This window comes from Gracilinanus agilis, chromosome 4, assembly GCF_016433145.1.
Source record: "Gracilinanus agilis isolate LMUSP501 chromosome 4, AgileGrace, whole genome shotgun sequence".
Lineage (NCBI taxonomy): Eukaryota > Metazoa > Chordata > Mammalia > Didelphimorphia > Didelphidae > Gracilinanus > Gracilinanus agilis.
The window spans coordinates 455,882,355-455,905,797 of record NC_058133.1 but is presented as its reverse complement, the minus strand read 5'-3'; positions in this window follow the sequence as shown (position 1 = coordinate 455,905,797).

Below are 23,443 nucleotides of genomic sequence, written 5' to 3'. Positions count from 1 at the left end.
CCTGAAGGCCTCAATTCATATCTCTCTCCTGCTATGTACTAAATAGTCTTTCCATGCCTTGGTTTCTTTATTTGTAAAATGAGGAGAGTGGAGCAGATGAGGTCCAGAGTCCCCTCCTGTTCTGATTATTATTAATTCTAAGTAACAAAATTAATAAATTAGAAAATAGGAGCAAAAACTCAGGTTCTCTAATTATGAATTAAATATTTTATCTTCTACACCAGGGATTCCTAACCTGGAGTCAATAGGTTATTAAGAGCTTTATATATAGATTTTAGGGAACTTGTGAACTTTTTTTTTTAACATTTTGATATTTGATCTATCTATTTCAGTAGAATTGTTTCACTTTGTAATCCCATGTATTTTATTTTATCCATTTAAGATATTATGCTGATAAAGGGTACATGCCATACAAAAAGCCCAAGAATCTCTTCTTTAGACCTTTTGGAATCAGTGTGCCTGTATTTGAATCTTGCTTCTACCCTCTCTCAGCATCATTTCCCTTCTGAGTAAATGAGAGGGTCAAACATGTTATCCTCTTAGTTCCCTTCTAGGTCAATACCTGTGACATTATGGTCTCTTGAATCTATAAAAATGCCTGCTCTTATCTAGATTAATCTTGATTCCTGTAACCTGGGGATCCAGCGACCATATATTAATCATCCATTCTGAATGTAAACCAGTACAGTTGATCTGAACATTAATCAGCCTCAATATGGTACTAGAGAAAACAATCACATAGTACAGGAGACCAGAACAACAATTAATATGTACTATTAAATCTATCAGAGAGGTAGGAAAAAGACCACTCATTCATTACACTAGATTTAATTTGCTAAGAGGAACAGCCTTCACACCTGAGCTGCAGCTCAGGTTTTCTCTCAATTAAACCCATGCTTGTCTAAAGTAATGAGGATTTGGAGGACAAGATCAGAAGGCACACTAATGAAATCCCCTGCAGTACAAGGGCATGAGGCAGAAAGTGTTTCAAGGAAGGAATAACATAATCTGTATTTAAAATTCTTTAATAAGCAAACATTTAAAACCTCACTGTACATCAGATGTAGAACCCAAAATGAGTAATAAAAATCAAGGACTATTAAAGGCTACTGCCTAGACACAGGGTATACAGAAATTAGGGTGAAATATGTTTTTTAATTAAAATCTGAAAAATCTATAAGGTTTTAAGTCCAATGTAAACACGACTTGGTCGACACACTTTCTCCTATTATTATTATGCCTGGTTATATTTAGAAATGACAGTATTTCAAATTACTGTCCAATTGTTTATCTCAGGGCAGACTTTCTATTATGTATGATCCCATAAACTCGGAGTATTTAAAATCAATTTGTTTAAAAATATTTAATAAAATACTTCCAATGAGTCAATCCTGATGGTGCATGCCTGTAGTCCTTAATCCTAGGGAGATGGAAAATGATAGATGCCTTGAATTCGAGAATTCTCAACTGCAACAAGGTTCACATTGACTGGGTGTCCATATAGAGTCTGACACCAATATTGTGACCCCCTTCCCCTTCATGCCACTCAGCAGAGGATTTCCAGGCTACCAGATGAGGGGCAAAGCTGTCCTGGTTAGAAAAATGGAGCAAATTAGAGTTTCTATGGAAATTAGCATTGGAATTGGGGCCAGAAGCATGCATTTACCATTCAGATAAAATTCAGTCCTCATCGTGGTCAATGTCATCAGCGCTTGCTACCTTTTCTAGTGGTCAAAGAAATGAATACAACTCCGGATGTTGTTTCTATAGTCTTACATAAACCTCTTCTTACTATAGAGTAATACTTAACTTGTTCCATGGACACTAACAGTCCAATAAACCTGACTAACCCTTTCTTGGAATACACACACACATACACACACATTTATTTACAGGTATATGTATATTTTAGATATGTATAGGTACATATACACATGTACATAGGTATATATATACATAGGTATTTAAATATATAAAATAAAATACACGGGTTTACAGGGAAATCAATTCTATTTAATGCACTTAAAACTTAAAATAATCCATGTACTCACTCTAAGAAAACCTTGCCTTAGTGTAACAGAACCCATTTGCAAACAAAACTCAGGTTATGTGGCCTAGTATAGCATTTTATCTGCAAAAAGGACAAATCTCAGCTCCAACACTGATTATATGACCACAGCAGTCAAGTTATATAGCCTCTCTTGTGAATTTTCTTGTATATAAATGGGAACTAAAATAAATAAATACCTCATAATGTTGTAAATTTCCAATTATGTAATATATGGAAAAATTTTGCAAACTTAGGGTGCTATATGTATATATGGATATATATGTGTGTATTAATGGAATCAATAGTACAATTTTATTCAATTTCAATTGAAAATTATATTTTTACTGAAAGTGCATTGAATCATTGCAACAAATCTTTTTCTTTTTAAATTGATCAGAAGGGTTATTAGATATGGTTTGTGTGTAGATTGATTATTGTCTTATTGAGTTTGCTCCTCAATAATTTATTGTTAATACAACAGCATAACACACATTCCCAAAGTCTTAATACAGTGGTCATTCTCTTTGCAAGTTATTTTTTTTTTGAAAGTTGTCTCTGTGGCGATGGAATGACTTGCATAGGGTCACACAGCCATGTTTTACTAGCTCTGAAGATGGGTTTCTATACACATTTCCTCTTACTTCACTACCCTGAATCAAAAATTCAATCAACCAACAAGGATTTATTAAACACCATCACAAGCATAATAAATACTCACTCAGTGATGTGTTAATTAATTCCTGCCCTGGAAAATTACAGAGGATTGGTCTTTAATTCACCTCTGCTTCCTCTAGAGATATTTTCAAGGGAGAAATGAGGCAATAAATGCTTTTCCTTTTCACTCCACCTAGTCTGCTCTTATGCTATCCATGAATCAGCAAACTTTTTCTTCATTCAGTTTTTCACTCTACTTTTATTTGTCGTTCACAGATCTAAATTCACAACTTCAAAATATTTCTAGTATGCTAGTGTGCTTTGATCCTCATTCTTTCCCCCAGTCTTTGCTGAAAGTCCAAGAAAGTCCTATGTCTAAATAAGATGAGGACTCACTATTAATTTCTAATTCTACCAAGATGCCTTAGCCCTCATGGATATGAATTTACAAAGAACATATAGGATTTAAATTTAAAGTTATATGGAATATAGTTATTATACATATATTTATATAAAAGATAATGATAGCTCACATTCATGTAGTGTTTTATCCTTTATAAGGTGCTTTCCTCCTAATAACCCTGATATGCAGGTAGTGCAATGTGTCATCAGTGTAATCATCGATCATGATTCCAGAAGATTCATGTTCAATCATGCTGTCCACCTCCTGATTGAGAGGTGAAAGAAACAGAGTACAGAATGACATATATACATTTTTTTACATGACCAATACAAATTTTTGCTTGACTATTCTCATTTCTAACAGGGGTTGTTTCTTCAGTTCTCAATTGGAGGAAGAGTTGGGGGGAAGAGAGTGGTGGAGGAATTTTATTGATTGAAAAAACTAAAATAAAAGGCAAAGGGTGAAAACAGTTTCTATCCTAAAGGAACTTGAAATTTCAACATAAAATGTACTGTTTATAAACAAGAAATATAAAGATGAGCAATTATTTCAGAGAAATGCACTAACATTTCAGAGGATAAGAAAGGCTTCTTGCAAAAAAGGGAAGATATTAGGTGAGACTTGCAGGAAGCCACGGAAACAAGAATTAGAAGGGGAAAAGTTCTGAGCAGGTGGGACAGTCAGTAAATATAGTGGGATTCATGTGCAAAGAACAATAGGAGGCTGGGGTCACTGAATCCTTGAATATATGGAAGTGAGTCGAGTATAAAAAGACTAGAAGAGTAAGAAGGGGCCAGTTTGAAGATCTTTAAAAGGAAGGGAGGAATTTACATTTGATTCTAGAGGTCATTGGGAATGATTTGGAGTTTATTAAATACATTGGCAACATGGTCAGATTTACACTTTAGAAGGATCACATTGATGACTAGTTGTCAGTAGCAGTCTAATTAGGAATAAGCCAGTTCTGAGTGATTGGCAGAAGTTAGAATGACTGAGAAAGGATATGATTTAATATTTAATTGTTAAATATGAGGCAAGCATTCTAAGAGAGCACAATGGAAGAGAAATCTGGAGTGGGATGTTAAGGACTAGGTTTGATGATGGTGGGTGTGAGGATGTTATTGGAAACTGGGAAGAGGTTCTGTAAATCAATATTAGGAACCTTCTGAATCACTGATGTGGGAAAGGGAGGAAAGAAATTAGAATTTCTATAGCTCTCGTTATGTGCCAGACACCGTGCTGTGCACTTTACACATATTAGTTCCTTTGATCCTCACAAAAAATTTTGAAATAAGTGATATTGTTATCTCCATTTTGCAGCTGAGGAAACTGAGACAAACAGGTTAAATGACATCCAGGTTTATACAACTAGTAAGTGTATGAGATGAGACTTGAACTCAGATCTTTCTGACTCTAGCCCCAGTGCTCTACCCATTGTATTACCTAGCCACCTAAGATAGGGAAAATATGAAAACACTGGAATATGCTAAGTATTTAGGGAATGAGTCCAGGCATCAGGTCAATAACTGGAGAATGATCTGTGGGAGGTTGCTGGTGATCTGATTCATAATCCTCCCTTGAAGTCCAAATTCATGGCAAGTGGTGATCATTGTCCTGTGAAAAATTGTGAGGGATTTGTAAACCCATCTCCCACTAGTCAGAAGCATGTAGAGATATGATCAGGCAGAGGTCCAATAAGAGAAGTCCAAATATATTTTCATGGGACAGATGGTCTTGTGTGACTTGTGCAACTATTTCTCAAAATAACTACATAATTACTCACTTTACTGGATGTATTTGGGAGTGTTTATTTAAAAAAACAGTTATATTGTCTTATAATCTTACCTAGTATATTATGTTAATGTAATTTTTGGTATATTTGCCCTTTTCCTTCATTTTTTACAGATGCATATTTAAATCTTCTACAATATCTTATTCTTAGTGAATACCTTCGTAAGAAATGGTTACTCTTTCCTCCCTTTCTTCCTGTCTTCCTCCCTTCCTTCCTTCCTTATTTCCTTCCTCCCACTAATAAGTATTGTAATTCTGTCAAGTTTATGCTGTTCAATGAGACTAGAGGTAGAATATTGGCCAGCATCACTATATTCCTAAAGGCTATTAGTAGGTCATGTTGGTGTTGTATTATTGTCCACACTGTCTCTGTCTTAATGTGCTGTGCTGAACATAATGGCACAGAAATAAGAGCAACAACAGAGACTCCAGGACAGGATTGAAATTGTTTTTATTGTTATGGCTTGTGATGGTTACTGATTGTGTAAAGTTGATGCATTTAATAATGTAATTAGTGATTTATGTGGGTAGATTGATTTAAATATACAAAGATAAGCATGTTAATTTCTAATAAGAAAAAAATGGCAAAAAGAGATTAGAATATAAAGATTTAAGTGATAGAACAGTTTAAAATCCTCAATTAGAGTGTAAATGAGATTAACAACTCCATAAAGAAATCTTAATTAAAAAACAACATTCTCCTAATCTTACAAGAGACTTATCTTCCTGAAGCAGGGAATTGAACTCTGAAAACTAAATATATGGTGAAATTGTCCAGCCCTCTACTGATTTCAAAAGAAAAAGAGAAAAAGGCATGATTAATGATTTACTGAAGATGGAACTTTGCTTTCTAGCAAAATAAAAGCATTGAAGATAAGGATGGAGGAAATATTAGAAAATGCATGAGATGAACACTGCCATATTCATTATTTAGCGCTCATGAAAGTAATGATCAAGTACAGTCACAACCCCCTAACCACATCCTTCATCTGGTATTGCACTTTTAAGGGTTGCTCTGAAATGGCAGGGACGTTATTTATTGAGCCACAAACCAAAAAAAAAAAAAAAAAAGTCATGCCATGTGAAAACGATACCACAAAGAAACAACTTTAGATTATGTTCTCAGAGGCTTGTCAGAAGTGCAAATCACTGAAATGCAGATGGAGTTATATAGTATGCTGAAAAAAAATCTTTTTAAACAGGGTGTTATTTTTCTTCTTGTTAAAAAAAAAATTTAACCCCATCCACAGATTCAGTTAGTAGGACAAACCTTTAAAATATCCTTTGACATAATCTACTCAGTTTGCTACTATGTAAAAAAGAAGAAAAAACCCCCTGTAAAATGTATCTTCAAGCATCAGAGACTAAATCATTGTGCCTTGCAAATCTAGGAGAGAGAATAGATGAGAAATGATAGGAAAGTGTTTAGGGAGATGAATGGTAATGGAAGGATCTTAGTAGTTCTCTCAGGGATGCAGTGGAGCAAGGTTTAGAGTGAAGATACTAAATCTTTCTACCATAAAAAATAAAGAAAAATCAAGAGTTGAATTTCCTTCCTGGAAAAAAAGAGGCCATTTCCCTACTCTGATTCCATCCAGAAATCATTCAAAATTGAAAAGAGATGAACTTGAGGAATGAAAGATAATTGAAGAGAGTAAAATTGACCAGTTAATTGGATATTTCCTGAATGAAGGAAATTTGGCTCTGGAAATGCAAATTATTGAAAAAAATCAGGAAAAAAATATATATATTAGTAAGGGAAATATTATATGTATGTGTATGAACACATACATTCATATACATTATTCAAAGGGCAAAAAGTCTACGAGGAGCCATTTTGCGTGCAATAAAGTCGTCAATGCTTTTCTTACTCCAATGCTTCAAAAAATTCATGATTTCACAGGCTGGGTTACTCTGTCCACCAAACCTCTCAATATATTTCATAAAATACTTTATAGTACTTCACAGAATTCCAGAGTTGGAAGGGATCTCAGTAGCCACTCTGTTCAATTCATAATTGCACAAAAAAGAATCCTTTCTATAAAATACCCAGAAAGTAACCATCTTAACTTTGGGTGAAGACCTTTAATGAGAAGAAAACTATACTGCATGTCCCATTTTTGTACAGCTGTAATTGTTGAGAAGATTTTTCTGATAGCTTTGAGTGGAGAGATGATATTTTTGCATCGCTTTGTTTCCCTAAGATTTAGCACAGTACCTGATATTAGTTAGTACTAGTAATTACTTAATAAATATCTTTGTTGATTGAATAATTGATATTAAATCTGAACTTACCTCTTTGCAATTTCTTCTCATTGCAATTATCCTGCTCATTGGGATGAAAATTATATAGTGTAGTCTCTCTTCTAATTGATAGATCTTCACCTACATAACACTGGCTATCATATCCAACCTAGGTTTCTCTTCTCCATACCAAATGATTCCCAATGCCTTTGACAAATGCTCAAGTTGATCTCATCATCATCTCTAAACAATTCACGTCCTCTCTCACCAAAAGTGGCATAATGGCACTCTGTTTTAGTTGGTCAGAAAAACATGTGTTAACATATTTTCTCAAACATTTACTAGCAGTGATATCTTAGGTAAGTCACTTGGTGTCAATTTCTGCCTCTGTACAATGAGATAATAAGAGCATCTAGTTCAGAGCTTTATGTAAAGATTATATGAAATAGCATATGAGTGTTTGGCTAAACTTGAAGTATGAAATAAACAGTATTGTTGTCATTGCCCTTATCCTTTACTTTTAGTGACAACCCCTTCTTTATCCACTGTTTGTCTTTAATGTAACCTATATTCCTTTCCTCCCTCACTAGTCAATCAAGTTCTTACCTTTATTCTGATTTCACTACTTCTCAGTCTTAACCCTAGAGTTAACAAGTTCATCTATACACTATCCTCTGTTCTAGAATCTCTTGCTCTTTGCCCCATTAATGTTCTTGCCAAGTCAAACTCCAAACATGAACAGTTTGGAAGGAAGTCAGATGACTGGGCTTCTGGGTCCACAATTTAATCTATGTAATTTCTAGAGAGTCTATTCTTTAGCTACACTACCTTTTACTTTACTCATATTGATTTTTATTGAACTTGTCATCACAACAGCTTTTCTAAAACTTTTCATTTCTCTTCCAAGTTCACATTCTTCTTCTATTCCATTCCTCATATCAGACTATCCCTCCCACTACACTACTTTACTGAGAGAATAAGGATCCTTTGTGTGTGCTTCTACTTTTCCCTTATTCTACATTCCCAAACCTTTTGAAATCATCCTTCAACTTCTCTTTTGCTCCAATCTCTGATGAAAAGCTTGCCCTTTTCCCAAGCAAGGCCAACACCAACTGTGTCCTAGATCTATTCCCTCCAGCAGTTTTTTCTCATAATTATCCATTATACCCAATCCCCTTTAATTATCCATCTTTCCTTGACTACTGGTTTCTTCCCTGCTGCCTACAAACATGCTCAATTCTCCCCATTTTTGAAAAAATTCTCTAATTGACCTTGACATCTCCTAAGGACTATCCAAAATTTTTGCTTTCTTTTCTAGACAGTCTCCAGAAATAATAATTCCTCTTTTTTGTTCATTTATTTTTTAAATTGTTTTATTTATTTTATTTCTTGAAAATTTTTATTTAATTAATTGACTTAGAATATTTTTCCATGGTTACATGATTCATGTTCTTTCCCTCTCCACCTCTCCTCCAATTCCCCCTCACCCCCATAACCAACCAGCAATTCCACTGTGTTTTACATATGTGTCCTATTTCCATATTATTAATATTTGCATTAGGGTGATCACTTAGAGTTTATATTCCCAATCATATCCCCATCGACCCATGTGATCAAGCAGTTTCTTTTCTTCAGTGTTTCTACTCCCACAGTTCTTTCTCTGGATGTGGATAGCATTCTTTCTCATAAGTCCCTCAGAATTGTCCCAGATTATTGGACTGCTTCTAGTAGAGAAGTCCATTGCAATCGATTATGCCACAGTGTATCCATTTCTATGTATAATGTTCTTCTGGTTCTGCTCCTTTCGTTCTGCATCAATTCCTGGAGGTTGTCCCAGTTCACATGGAATTCCTCCAGTTCATTATTCCTCATAGCACAATAGTATTCCATCACCATTCTTGTTCATTTCAAAAATCCTTATAATGATCTTTTTGAACTCATCACTCAAATGAAACTACTTTTTCTAAGGTAACCAATGATTTTGTTCTACAGGTAGCTATTGGCACAGTGGATAAAATGCTGAGCCTGGAGTCAGGAAGACCTGAGTTCAAATCCATTTTTAAGTACTTACTAGCTATGTGACCCATGAGAAGTCATTTAATGTTTGCCTCAGATTCCTTAACTGTATAATGAGGGTGATAATATCATCTCCCTTACAGGATTGTTGTAAAGGTGAGATGACATAATATTATAAAAGCACTTAGCACAGTGCTTGTCATGTATTAAGTGCCACATGAAAGATTATACCCTCCTAAACTTAGACTCTTCCTCTTATCAGATGTCATCCTTTTGTGTGTAATGTTTGCTACTCTTGTCAAAGCTCTCCTGCTAGATACTTTCCCCTCTATGTGTTTTCATGACCTTGGTCTCTCTTGGTTCTAATTTTCACTAGCTCAGTACTTGGTACATCAATAAATACTTGTTGACTAATAGATTATCTGGTTGCTTCTTCTTAGTCTTCTTTGATGGATCTTCACACATGGTCCAACCTATATGAGTATTAGCGAGGGCTTTTTCTTAGAATTTTTATTCTTTATTTATAACCTCAGTGTTTCTATCACCTACCATGGGTTCCACTATTATGACAATATAGGTGACTCCTAGTTCTAATGTTTTAGCTATCCTCAGTTCATATTCCATATCATCAAATTTCTTATATTCATTGACTCTGACTGCACATCCAAAACCTGACTCATTACCTTTATTCCCAAACCCTTCTATCTTTCTCACTTGCCTATTTTTGTTGAGGTTACTGTAGTCATTCCAGTTATTTAGGTTCACAGCCTTGCAGTCTTCTTCAACTCTAACCTAACACTGCATAATTACTAGGCAAGTGTTAACTATTCTCCCTCAAGGATCTCTTATATTCATAGCTTTCTCCTCACTCATAAAGCCACTACCCTAATCGAATCCTCATCATATTTTTAAAAAATTATTTTTCCTAATTAATATTCATTTTTTTAAATGAGTTACAAATTCTCTTTCTTCTCCTCCCTCTCCTGTTCCCTTATATGGTAACCTATCTGATATAGATGTGCAAGTGCAATCATGTAAGATATTTTCCCACATTAATCATTTTCTGTAAAAGACCTCAAAAAAAGAAGTAAAAGAAAGAAAGTGAAATATAGCATATTTCAGTCTGCATTTAGCCTCCATCAATTTTTCCTCAGAAGGCAGAGGGCATTTTTCATCATGTGTCTTTGGAATCATGCTAGATCACTGCATTACTGAAAATAACTAAATCATTCACAGTTCATCAACAAATATTGCTTTCACTTTTTACAGTGTTCTGGTTCTGCTCACTTCACTTTGCAACAGTTCATATTAATCTTTCCAGACTTTTCTGAAGTTCTCCTACTTGTCATTGCTTATAGGACAATAATATTTTATTACAATTATATACCACAATTTCTTTAACCATTTCTCAATTGATGAACAGCCCATAGATTTCAAATTCTTTGCTATCACAAAAAGAACTTCAATAAATATTTTTGTACATTATAGGCCCCTTTCTTTCTTTTTTTTTTATGATCTCTTTTGGATACAGACATTGTAAATATTTCTGGATCAAAGGATATGTACAATTTTAGAGTCCTTTGAGCATAGTTCTAAATTGCCCTCTAGAAGAGTTGGATCAAACTACACCAACAGTATATTAGTATCCCAATTTTCCCATATTTCTTCCAACATTTATCATTTTCCTTTTCTGTTATATTGGCAATCTGATAGTGTGAGGTAGTGCATCAGAGTTGTTTATTTGTATTTCTCTAATGAAGAATTATTTAGAACAGTGGGGCGAAGTATTCCCCCCTGGACCAGATCCAGACTGTAGTTTGCACATTACTGCCTTAAGCAATTCCCTAATCACTACATCTCAATGTGGGGGCATAGAGATAAGGGAATTGCTTAAGGCAGTGATGAGCAAACTATGGCCTGGATCTGGCCCTCAAGGAATAGTGCTCATCACTGATTTAGAGCATTTTTAATTATGACTATAGATAGCTTTGATTTTTTAATCTTAGAACTGCCTCTTCTTATCTTTTGACCTTTTATCAGTTGTAGTATGACTTATACTTTGATAAATTTGGCTTAGTTCTCATATTTGAGAAATGAGAACTTTATCTGAGATATTTGCTATAATCTCCTCCCCTTCCCCTAGAATTCTCCTTTCCTTCTAATCTTGGTTGCATTGACTTTGTACACAATTGTATTTTTTGTAAATATTCATTTCAGTTAAATTACCAAATTTATTCTTTATTAGTAAGTGAAATAGCTTAATGATTACTTTAATTTCCTTTTATTGGTGGTGAATTCACCCCTTTCACTTTTGATATTGGTAATTTGACTTTCTTCTTTCCTTTTTAAAAATCAAATTAACAAATGATCTACCTATTTTATTTATTTTTATATAAAACCAACTTTTAGATTTATTTCTTAGTTCAAAAGTTTTCTTACTTTAGTTTTTATTGACCTCACCTTTGATTATCAGGATTTCTAATTTGGTGTTTAATTGTAGATTTTGAATGTATTATTTTTCTAACTTTTTAAATTACATGATCAATTCATTGATCCGTTCTTTCTCTAATTTATTGATGTATTTAGAGATATAAAACTTCCCCTAACTACTGCTTTGACTGTATCCCACAAATTTTGGTGTGTTTCTTATTGTTATTATTCTCTTCAATTAATACTGATTGTTTCAATGATTTGTTCTTTGAGCTATCTATTCTTTAGAATTAGATTATTTAATTTCTAATTAATTTTAATCTGTCCTTCCATGAACCTTTATTGAATGTAATTTTTATTGCATTGTAATCTGAAAAATCTGCACTTGATATCTCTGCTTTACTGCATTTGTTTGCATTTGCATTTTTTTGTCCTAATGCATAGTCAGTTTTTGTGTAGGTGCTAATGAAAAAAGTAATATTCTATTCCATTTCTATTCAATTTTCTTTAGATGTATATCATATCTATTTTTTCCTAAAATTTTGTTCACCTCTTTAATATCTTTCTTCTTAATTATTTTGGCTAGATTTATCTAGTTCTCAGAGGGTAAAGTTGAGGTCTCCCACTAGTAGAGTTTTCATTTTTCCTCCTGTGAGTCATTTAATGTATCCTTTAAAAAATTAGATGCTATATTATTTGGTACATCCATATTTAATATTGATATTACTTAACTGTCTATGTTATCTTTTAGCAAGATATAATTTTCTTCTTTAATTAGATCTTTTTTGTTTTAGTTTCATCTGAGATCATGATTGCTATTCTTACTTTTTTCTTTTAACTTCAGCTGAAAGTGTAATAGATTCTGCTTTAGTCCTTTACCTTTACTCTGTGTGTGTCTCCCTGCTTCCATTATGTTTCTTGTAGACAGCATATTGTAGGATTCTTTGATTCATTCTGCTATTTATTTTTATTGTATCTGTGAATTTATCCCATTTACAATTACAATTGTGATAATTCACTGTATATTTACTTCCATCTTACTTTTATCCTGAATATTTCTATTTTTCTCTCCTTTCACTCTGCCTCTTCCAATAAACAGTATATTTTTCAACACCATCTCCCTAACCCATCTTCCCTTCTATCATCCTCCCTCCCTCTTTTATTGCTGTTCCTTTTAACTTATCTATTGGATAAGGTAGATTTCTTTATCCAACTGAGTGTGTATGCTGTTTCTCCTTTTAGCCAAATCTGATGAGAATAAAGTTCAAGCATTACCTGTCATCTTGCCCATCTTGCTCTCTGTTATAATAGCTCTTTTGTGCTTATTTCATTGGGTATAACTCGCTCTTCTCTGTGACTTCCTTCTCCTCCCAAGATTCTCTCAGTAAAATGTTTTATCATTTCTTAATTTTTTTGGATAACATCCTAGGGTAGTTAATTCATACTCACTTCTTCTCTCTATGTATATTCCTTCTAATAGCCCCAATACTGATAAAGTTCCTAAGAGTTACAAGAGTTATCTTCCCTTCTAAGAATTTAAACAGTTCAACCTCATTAAAGTCCTTATTTCTCCTTCCTTTCAATGGTGCCTTTTAATCTTCAGAACCTTGAACCGTGCTTAGAACAAAGTAACTGCTTAAAAGTGATTTTAAATAACTGAATGACTATACCATCCTGATTTCTCTTCTGAATATTGTCCAATTTTTTTAACGTCTTACCTGAAATGTGGTATCCAGAATAGAATAATCTGTTTTGTCAAGTTGAAAATACAGTGGAGGGCTTCCATCCCAGGGTTATTGTGAAGATCAAATGAGATAACATATATAATGCTTTGCAAACCTTAAAAATACTATAAAAATATTAGCTTTTATATGCGCATATAAGGAGAAAATGAAGCAGATATCCAGAGGCCAGAGGCAATAGTCGGACAACTCAAGTTGTACATTGGTTTTTCCAAATGCTAAAAGTTCAAGAGAAAGGTCTCTTTTGGGTTTATCAGATCTCTTATAGAAAATTTATGGGAAAATGTGAACTAGATTTGTATAGGTTATAATCTGCATCTGAGATATGAATCCTCATTCTTTGAGCTCTCAGACAATTAAAGCATCGGAATAAACATCAATAACTTAATATCTATTATTGTCTGTAGGCTTTTTTCCTTTTCATGTAATTCATTGAAGCTGTCTCATTCATTCATTTACAATTTAAATCATTTCTCTAAATCTCTTGATGTAAAAACCCATTGAATAAATAAACAAATAGCTGACCTAACTTTGAGGAAGGAGAAGGGAGTTTAGTTTTTAGAGTCTCTGCTGAGATATGGCAAGAATTAAGGAAAACTGCCATTAATTTCCATATTGTAAATTCTCATTGGGAATTGAATCTCAGGATGCAAATTCTCAAGCCTGAACTATCTCTTTTGAATATGATCTAAGTGACCTACTGCACAGGAAGAGGAATCTAGTGTTAGTATGCTTATTAAAGATATAGTCATATGTTTCTTTGAAAAAGGGACATAAATGTGACCAAAAAAAATCCCAGGGAAATAATGACCACATTACCTGGCTGGGTTGGTACTTGGAAAGAAGCCATCTGATAATGAGCTGCACTCTAGGACTGATCTACTCAGCTCATGTCAGAGGTGGTTGATGTTACACCAAGCCTTTAACTTGGTAAATACAAGTACCTTCTTTAAAAACTAGGACAGGACACGCCGAGCTTCAATTTAAAGTCACAGGCAGCACTGGGATATCAGATATTTTTGGCAGAATGATAATAAATAGGAAACTACTTGTTTGCCTCATTGTTCACCTCTTTGTGGGATGCCAATCAAGGTTGCCTGTTATGTCACTGTAGGAAGTCTTCACTTTTAATGTATCAGTATATGTAGATGAAATGTTCAGAAATCATTTCCTTGAGCAGATCCCATGGTTATGTATTGTCTGAGGCCAATGTTAATATGTGCCAGCTTTTAAGACATAGAAGTTATGAGAAATAAATTAGATTATAAGGCTCTTGGGTTCTGTGGTAGCAAGTATTACATAAATGTGTAATAAAATGGAATGCATGATTTAAAGGCCAATCAGATCAACTCACCATTCACTCAGCAGCAAGGGCCTTGCAGTTGCCACAAAGGAGAGACAATCTTCTTTCAACCCTATATAAGTCTCTTGGCTACATTCAACTATGTTTACCCAGAAAAAGAATAACACTTAAAATTTCAGCAGGGGTTCTTAACCCTTTTTGTGTGTGTTAAAACCCTTTTGCTAGTCTGGTGGAGTCTATGGAACCCTTCTCGATATAATTTTTTAAATGCATAAAATGAAATATGTAGTGTTATAAAACTAAACCAATTATATTGAAAAATAGTTGTAATACATATTAAAAATGTTTATGAACCCTCAATTATGAACCTTTGAATTAAAGAAAATCATGCTGATAAGGTAATATGATACAGTGCATAGAATGCTAGCCACGAATTCATAAAGACATGGGCTTATGTTATGATTCTGACACAAGTGAGCTATATGACTCAGAAAAAGACATTGTTAAGACTATAAATGACACATAATGAACAACGTAAGTCAATGGAATTTCTGCTCTGGAATTTCTTGTACATTAATGAAATTATAGGTTCAAATATAAAAATAAAGGAAAAGGAAGAAAGGAAAGAAGATGATAAGGGAAGGAGGAAGAAAAAAGGAAGGTAAGCAAAATCTTGCCTCTTCTGTGGTTGGACAGTTTTGGACAAGTGCCCTTTCTTCTTTCCTAGCATAGTCCTTGGACATATAATAATAATTTGAACAATTTGAATAAATCTGTTGTTTGGTTGTTTCAGTTGTACCTGACTCTTTGTGACCCCATTTGAAGTTTTCTTGGCAAAGATATTGGAGGAGTTTTTCATTTCCTTCTCAATCTTATTTGACAGATGAGGAAACTGAGGCAAACAGGGTTAAGCGATTTGCCCAGTGTTTGAAGCTGAATTTAAACTTAAGTCTTCCTGACTCCAGACTGGCTTTCTTTCCAATGAGCCACTAGTTGTCCACTGATTAAATTTTTATTGAATCAAAGATGCTTTATTAAAATTTCATTGAATCAAAGATACTTTTAAAAAATTGCATTCCTTCCAGAATTGTTTGGGGTCTGGGGTTGGAAAAGAGTATACCACCTGGTATATTCATTTATAATCTGGCTACTTAGTCTTTAAAGTCTGTCATAATACAAGTCTGTTGTAATTTATTAAATGCTGATCTGGGGATCATAGGTACAAAGTTGATTATCTGCTGTCATTGGATCTGTGCAGAAGTTTTCCAGACTGGGTGGAACTGACAACATAGGTTCTCCACTGGTTTAGATTATGAGATACAAGATTTCTCCTTGGAAGGATAAAGCTTCCAAGTAGAATGTTGCTTAATGTGTTTTTTGAAAAAAAATGAGATAACCACGCTCTCCTAAACCCTGTGACAAACCATGTAAAACACATCTTAATCTTACAACTTCTGATAACTCTGGCAAACAGTATTCTGGTTAACCATATATTTCACCCTTCCTTCTGATGTTTTCACATAGCCCATCTCCACCCAATTGCTATCAAAACTGAATGCCTATCTTTAAATATCAAGCTTTATAAAGTATCATTGCATCTCCAGGAAACTGCAAGCTCTTTGAAGGCAAGGACTATTTCTTTTTCTTTTTGCCTTTGTAATCCCAAGAACTAGGACTAGTTCTTGCACCTTGTAGCATTTATAATATTTGTCAAATCAAGACAGATCGTTGCAAAATAACAAAGGTTCATTCGAAAAGCCAAATACATTATGGCAGCAACAGTCTAGCAAATAGCCTCCTCTAGCATAATGTAACATTAATCATATCAAACAGATAGATAAATGAATTCATACCTCAACTCATCCTTTTATTTGTCAGTGGACGTACTTGGCTTGGTTTCATTAACTTGAGCTGCTTTTGATGGAAAGTGAGGGTGATCTGGAGGAAGTTCTCTGGTACATTATTAATTCCCCCACATCTTTATTGTGGTGCCAACACAGTTTAGCCCATTTTGAATTCATCATGTCGCCTTGTTTAGCAGTGACAGCTGTTCTAGCTGTTGTGGCCACTTATTTCCCCCCTGCCTCAAAGGGCACTTAGCAGCTGCTGCTATTGCTAAAGCTGAGCAGAGATCAGCTCATTGGAGGTGCTTTAAGGACTGAGAAATTGTCACTTTCTCCTTTGTCATAATATCTCACCTTCAGGATGTGACCATATCTCTGTTCTCCTTAGGATCAAGAGCCTGGGGATTGTTCTTTGGCCTGGCAATCTGCATAAGTTTCTCTTATTTGGTTAGCTTGACCATTCATTATCTGTTTCTTAGAGTGGAAGATAGGATACTGCTTAATAATTCTTTCATAGTTTTTCTAGAATCAAACCTGGCACTTTCAGGGCATATTTTCTTACTGTTTTCTAATATCCTAGAGAAGCTCACTGAACATGCTGTCTTTGTAACCATATTAATATGTTTTCTAAATCCAAGCAAAGAATTTGTCATTCTACACACAATTAAATCAAGGTCACAAGCACCTTGAAGTGATTGTGGTGAATCAAGGGGCTACCTGATATCTTTGAACTCAAAATAATGACTTCTTTTATAATTCAATAGAAATCAAGTATGCACACTGGAGTTTTCATTCTTCTCACATTTTTTCCCCTTCTATTGATTTCCAGTGTTGGAATTCTATTTTATTGAAGAGATCCTCCCTATGAATTTTGAAATGTCAATGAAGTTTACAAAATATAGCATCATCCCCTATCACTGCATTCCATTCAATTAAATGCATTACACTAGAGAAGAGAAGAACAGGAAAGAATTATTCAGAGGTGGGGGAGATAAGGCAGGCAAGGAGATTTTAATTTCTTTTGACTATCTTGAGGATTAATTCAAATGAAGTACAGTAAAATGTTTGCTGCTTAGACATGTGTTTTAAAAAATCCTTTGGAGCTGGCTGAATATCATTCACACTTCTGGTCCAGTCACACTGAAATATTTATTTTTGTCAAAATGTATGATTCAAAGTTTGGTAACACTTTCCTAGGAGATGGTTGTCAGTCATCATTCATGATTGAGACCACAATAATGTTTGTTGTTACATAAATCTGAAAGAAGTATGGCATCTGATCAGTTTGAGGTGGGCAATAGTTAGAAATTTACGAATTCATTCCTTTCAATGATAGAAGAAAAATGATTTTTTCTAGGTTATCAATATTATTGGAAGAAGGAGAATATGAAGAGAAAGAGAGGAATCTTGAAGCTAAATAAGATCTTAGCTCAAAAGACAGAAGGTACCTCAGAGGTTCCTACCCAAATCCTTATATTTTATAGATAAGGAACTTGAGAACCATAGAGTCTAAGTGTCTTGCCCAAGGTCATTTAGGTAGTAAATACATTTAGAGATTTGAATCCAGGAACTCTCACCCCAGAGTCTGTCTTCTTCCTATGATACCTTGCTAAATCCTTATGATATGAAAGAATTGGAATATTCAATCTGGAGAAGATTAAGAGAAGACATGAAAATCACTTTCTAGTATCTGAAAAGTTGTTATAGTTGAGGGAACAGTTTTCCCCCTCTCTTCCCCCACTGGACCTGCGATTTTATTGATGTGGTCATTCCTTTCAAATATACAGACCACAATTTATCCATACGTCTTCTTGTCTATGTGCTTACATTTCCTCTATTTCTTGTATCAGTGCCTTTGAACAGCTACTTCCTCTTCATCTTCACTTCTAAAAATTCCTTATTTGCCTCAATGCTAAGCTCAAATGGAGCCTTTCATGGAAAATTTTTCTTCATTCTCTGAACTTATAGTTTCTCCTCTCCCCAAATTATAATGTTTATGGAATGTAAGCTCTTTTATAGCAGGTATTCTTTGATTTTTATCTTTGTATCTTTTCTATCTAGCCCAGGGGCTGATACAAAATCGGTGTTTAAATAGGTGCTTGTCAGGGGGCAGCTGGGTAGCTCAGTGGATTGAGAGCCAGGCCTAGAGACCGGAGGTCCTAGGTTCAAATCCGGCCTCAGACACTTCCCAGATGTGTGACCCTGGGCAAGTCACTTGACCCCCATTGCCTACCCTTACCACTCTTCCACCTATAAGTCAATACACAGAAGTTAAGGGTTTAAAATAAATTAAAAATAAATAAATAAATAGATGCTTGTCTACTTATGAACTGATTAATACATCCTCTCACAAATTCCCCAGAGGGAGTCCACTCAACACATTCAGGGTCTTTCTGATAGTTTTTTTTTATTTGCATAGATATTGATGGATCACACATCATATCCCTTGGTTTTCCCTAGTTCTTGCTACATGAACAACCCATCATTTCATCCTTAACCAATCATACATTTTCTCTGCTAGTTTCACTTAGATTGACAATGTCAAGATTGACATGCTTCAGTTCCCACAGTAACTGTACTCTGTGGACAGAGATCTCATTTTTAGAGAACTGGCAGCAAAATCTATGTTTATAGATTTTCTAAAACCTGTGGTTTTTAGTACCTTCTGATCTTTCAACCACTCTTTGTTTCATGGGTTGCTATGACGGAATAATTCATCACCAAATGGCAAGCATACTGTTTATAAACCTCTCCATCCCAAAACAGTTGGGTCCTCAGAAAATAGAGATGGTTTGTTTTTTTGGAACTATATTTGAAAAATACCTTTTGTCCTTAAAAATATTTCTTCTTTAATAGGAACTAAGTGAACATTATCAAGCATAATGATCTCAATGTAAAAAGAATAAGCAAGAATTGCCTATGAACCTGTGAACTTCTCTTACATGGCTTGTTTTTAAAGTACATACTATTTATACAAGTTAATAACATATATAATATCACTATTTAAACTTGGTTTTTAAATATTTGGGGTATTTGGAAATATTTTTGTTAATGTTTTATATTTCATTTCTACACATCTCTACTGCTTTGTACTACTACCTTGTTCACTCTCATAGAGCCCCTCTCTCTGGTAACAGATATGCCCAGTTAAGCAAAACAAATTAACACATTGGCCATTGCTGTAAATATATAGCTCACGCTTCATCTCTAATATATTACTTCTCTGTCAAAAGATAATAGGCGTGCATTATCTTCAGTCTTCTAAAGTCATGATTGCTCACTTTGTGAATCAGAATTCTCAAGTCTTTTAAGATTGTTTTCCTTCATATTATGGAGATCATCATGTAAATCATTCTTTATTGTTAATTTTGTTTTGCATTAATCAGTTCATATACACTCTACCTGATTTCTATGAATCTGTCACATTCATTATTTCTCACAGAAAAATATTTCCTTGGGGGAAAAAGTGTTTGTATGCACAGATACTCGTCATATAAGTATACATATGTACACACACATATGTGTGTATATTCATCTCTATCTCTTTATATTTAATCTCCTTTGCATAGAAGGACCCATCATATAGAACTCTTGACTCATTGATAGAGATTGATTACTCAATGCCTCTCTTTTGAATAATAAGGGACAAGCAGAGTTGATGACATCTGGAGAGAAGAAAAATCCAGGCTTTAAGGTAGAACTCATACCATTCCAAAATTTCTTTAGGTTGTTGAAAGGAAATAAAGACTCTGAAAAGAAATTGGTTTGTAGAGAAGTTGGTAGTTTCTATCATATATGTATCTTCAGTTCAATTCAATAGAGACTTCAGATAATTTTCCCTTGGGTGAGATATGATGTCCACTCATTTGACCTTCCTGAGTTATCTTGTTCCCAATGGAGAATTAATTCACTCTATACTGCCTGGTATATATTCTGCTATCTATATCTTCTCTGATTTTTGCTTTTCTATTGACTTGGGCAAATGAATTAGTTATTTGCTACATGTGTTCATTGTGAAACTGTCATCTGGTGGGAAGGGGGTCAAATTTTGGAAATAGAGTTTTAGCCTCTACTTTTCTCATTAAGGAAAGATGTTCAGGAGGTTAGTTTGAAAATAAAAGTATATTTGCTAGGCTAATGATATTTCAGGGAAAAATTAGACCTAATTCCAGTCCAGTATCAACTCTCTCTGAGGAAAACAGTTTCCAGCCTCTAATCTTAACTTCCTGCTTCCTTTCTTTGAATGAATAAAAGTTTGCCTAGGAGAAAGATAAGAGAGGAGATATTAGATATATCAACCTTTTCCTCCTGTGAGCCACATCACCAATGAGGACATACAGACCTACATGGGCAAAACAATATAGAATCCTATGCAAATATCTATATCTAAATCTATATTAATATGTTCTTCTACTCTCTCTCTCTCTCTCTCTCTCTCTCTCTCTCTCTCTCTCTCTCTCNCTCTCTCTCTCTCTCTCTCTCTCTCTCTCTCTCTCTCTCTCTCTCTCTCTCTCTCTCTTTCTCTCTCTCTCTTCCTCTCTCTCTATCTATCTTTAGTACTGTTTGGAGAAATACAAGAATATTAAAATTATTTATATTTCTCTTTCTTTTTAAGGTTTACAAAACATTTTTTACAACTCTGAAGCTGTGCGGGATAATGGATAACATGCAAGATATGAAGGCTGGAGAGTACTAGTTTCAAACCCTACATTTATACTTTTAGCGAGCAGCTAAGATGTGCAGCAGAATGCATAGAGCTCTGGGCCTGGAGTTAGGAAGACTTGGATTCAAATCTAATCTCAGATATTTACTAGCTGTGGGACCATGGGCAAATAAATCACTTAACTTCTGTTTGCCTAAGTTCCATCAATTGTAAAAGGGGTATAATCATACCATCTATTTCTCAGGGTATAAGATCTTCACAAGGGTTATTGTATAGATCAAATTAATATTTATAACAATGTTTAGTACAATGCCTTACATGTTATAGGATTTTACTATTTACTATTATTATTATAGGGTTTTACTATTTACTATTATTATTATTGTTACTAATAATAGTATAGCAGTGTGTCCAAAACCAAATTAACTTCTGACCTTCAGTGTCTTCATCTGTAAAATGGTGATAATCATTTTATTAGTGCCTACATCAAGATATGGTTATGCAAATTAAATGAGAAAATATTTTTAAAAGGGATTTACTTTTATAAATTAAAAGATGCTGCAAATTTCAGCTATTACATCCCTCAGTACAATGTAGGGTTCTTGTGGCAAGAAGAGTTCTTTGCTTTGTCTTTATATTGGTGACAGTTCAGCCATTTTTCATCCATGTTCAACTCTTCATGACCCCATTTGGTCTTTTCTTGACACAGGTCCTGGAGTCATTTGTCATTTCCTTCTCTAGTTCATTTTACTGATGAGGAAACTGAGACAAACAGAGTTAAAGGACTTGCCCAGGGTCCCACAGCTAGCAAATGTCTGAGGCCAGATATGAACTTAGGAAAATTAGTCTTTCTGACTCCAGACCTGATGTTCTATCCACTATGCCACCTACCTTCCCTGACTTTATACTAGCAGAGCCTGATAGAAAGCCTTATCCATAACAGGAACTTATCAAGTACTTTCAAGATTGAACTGGAGGTAGAGAGTGAAAGTATTGCTATCTACATTTGACAGCTCAGTATCAATTTTTGTTAAGTAATTTGTCCAGAGCTACACAGCAAGTGAATATTGGATATAGAAATCATGCCACTGCCTTCTGATTACAAAGATCCCAAGTTTCACGGATCTTTGGTCTAGGTGAAGAGGAGAAGTGAAGGGCTAAATATTTATTAAGCACCTATAATGCATCAGGTACTGTGCCACATGTTTTACACATATCATCTCATTATTTTCTGATCTTCACAACAACTCTGAGAGGCAGGTGCTATTTTATTTCTATTTTATAATGGAGGAAACTGAGGAAGACAGAAGTTAAATGAATTGCCATGGGTCACACAGCTGATAAGTGCCTGAGGTCATATTTGAGTACATTCTTTCTGATACCAACTCAACACTTCATTTGCTGCCCCATCTTTAACTTCAAAAATAGTAAAAGAAAACAGAAAGTAACAACTCTACTAGCATAGCAAAATGGATAAAGTAATTGCTTAATAAGTGTTTGTAGAATGAGAGAATGAGTTGAATAAAAGAAAGTAATACACAAGATACTCTAAGTTTATTTGTGGTATAGCTTGAAGGATGTAGGAGAGGTTCTTCTATTAATTTTTTAAATATGTGTGTGTGTGTGTGTGTGTGTGTGTTTGTAGGTGTGTATGGGTATTCAAGGAGGACTAGCACCTCTGCTGTGAGGGCATGATGAGCCCTTCTAAAGGCTGCTTTCCTCCTTTGGTACCCATCTGGCACTCATTCCACACCTTTGGCTCCAAGAAGCTGTAACATGCAATGGCCACCATCTGGTAGATGGACTAAACCAAGTTGAAGTACACCAAAGATGTGAAGACTTCTATTGATGTAATGGGGGTTGAGAGTAATTTGTTCTGGCCCAGAAGGAAACTGAAGCAGGAACTATGGAACATGTAATTCGTCAGACACTGAAGACTCCAAGGTCATCCAATGTATTACAAGTCATCACTCGTCTTCCTGACTTTTTTCTTGCCACTGGACTTCAATGACCCTGGAAGAGAGAGTAACCTTAAAGTTCTATGAAATTAACTCTTACTATTATTTATAGTTCATATTAATACTAAAAGTTTCTATGGTAATGGGTTTTAAAGAAAAATTATTAAAATTAATTGTATGTTATGATATCCAAGAAAGGTAATGCAGTCTTTAGGCTGCCTTAAGAGAGTCATAGGAACTAGGACTGGGAACATAATGGTGATGCTGTCTGTTAAACTGATCAGACCACATCTGGAATATTTTAGTTCTGGTGAACTTATTTTATGAAGGACCTTGAGGCCCAGA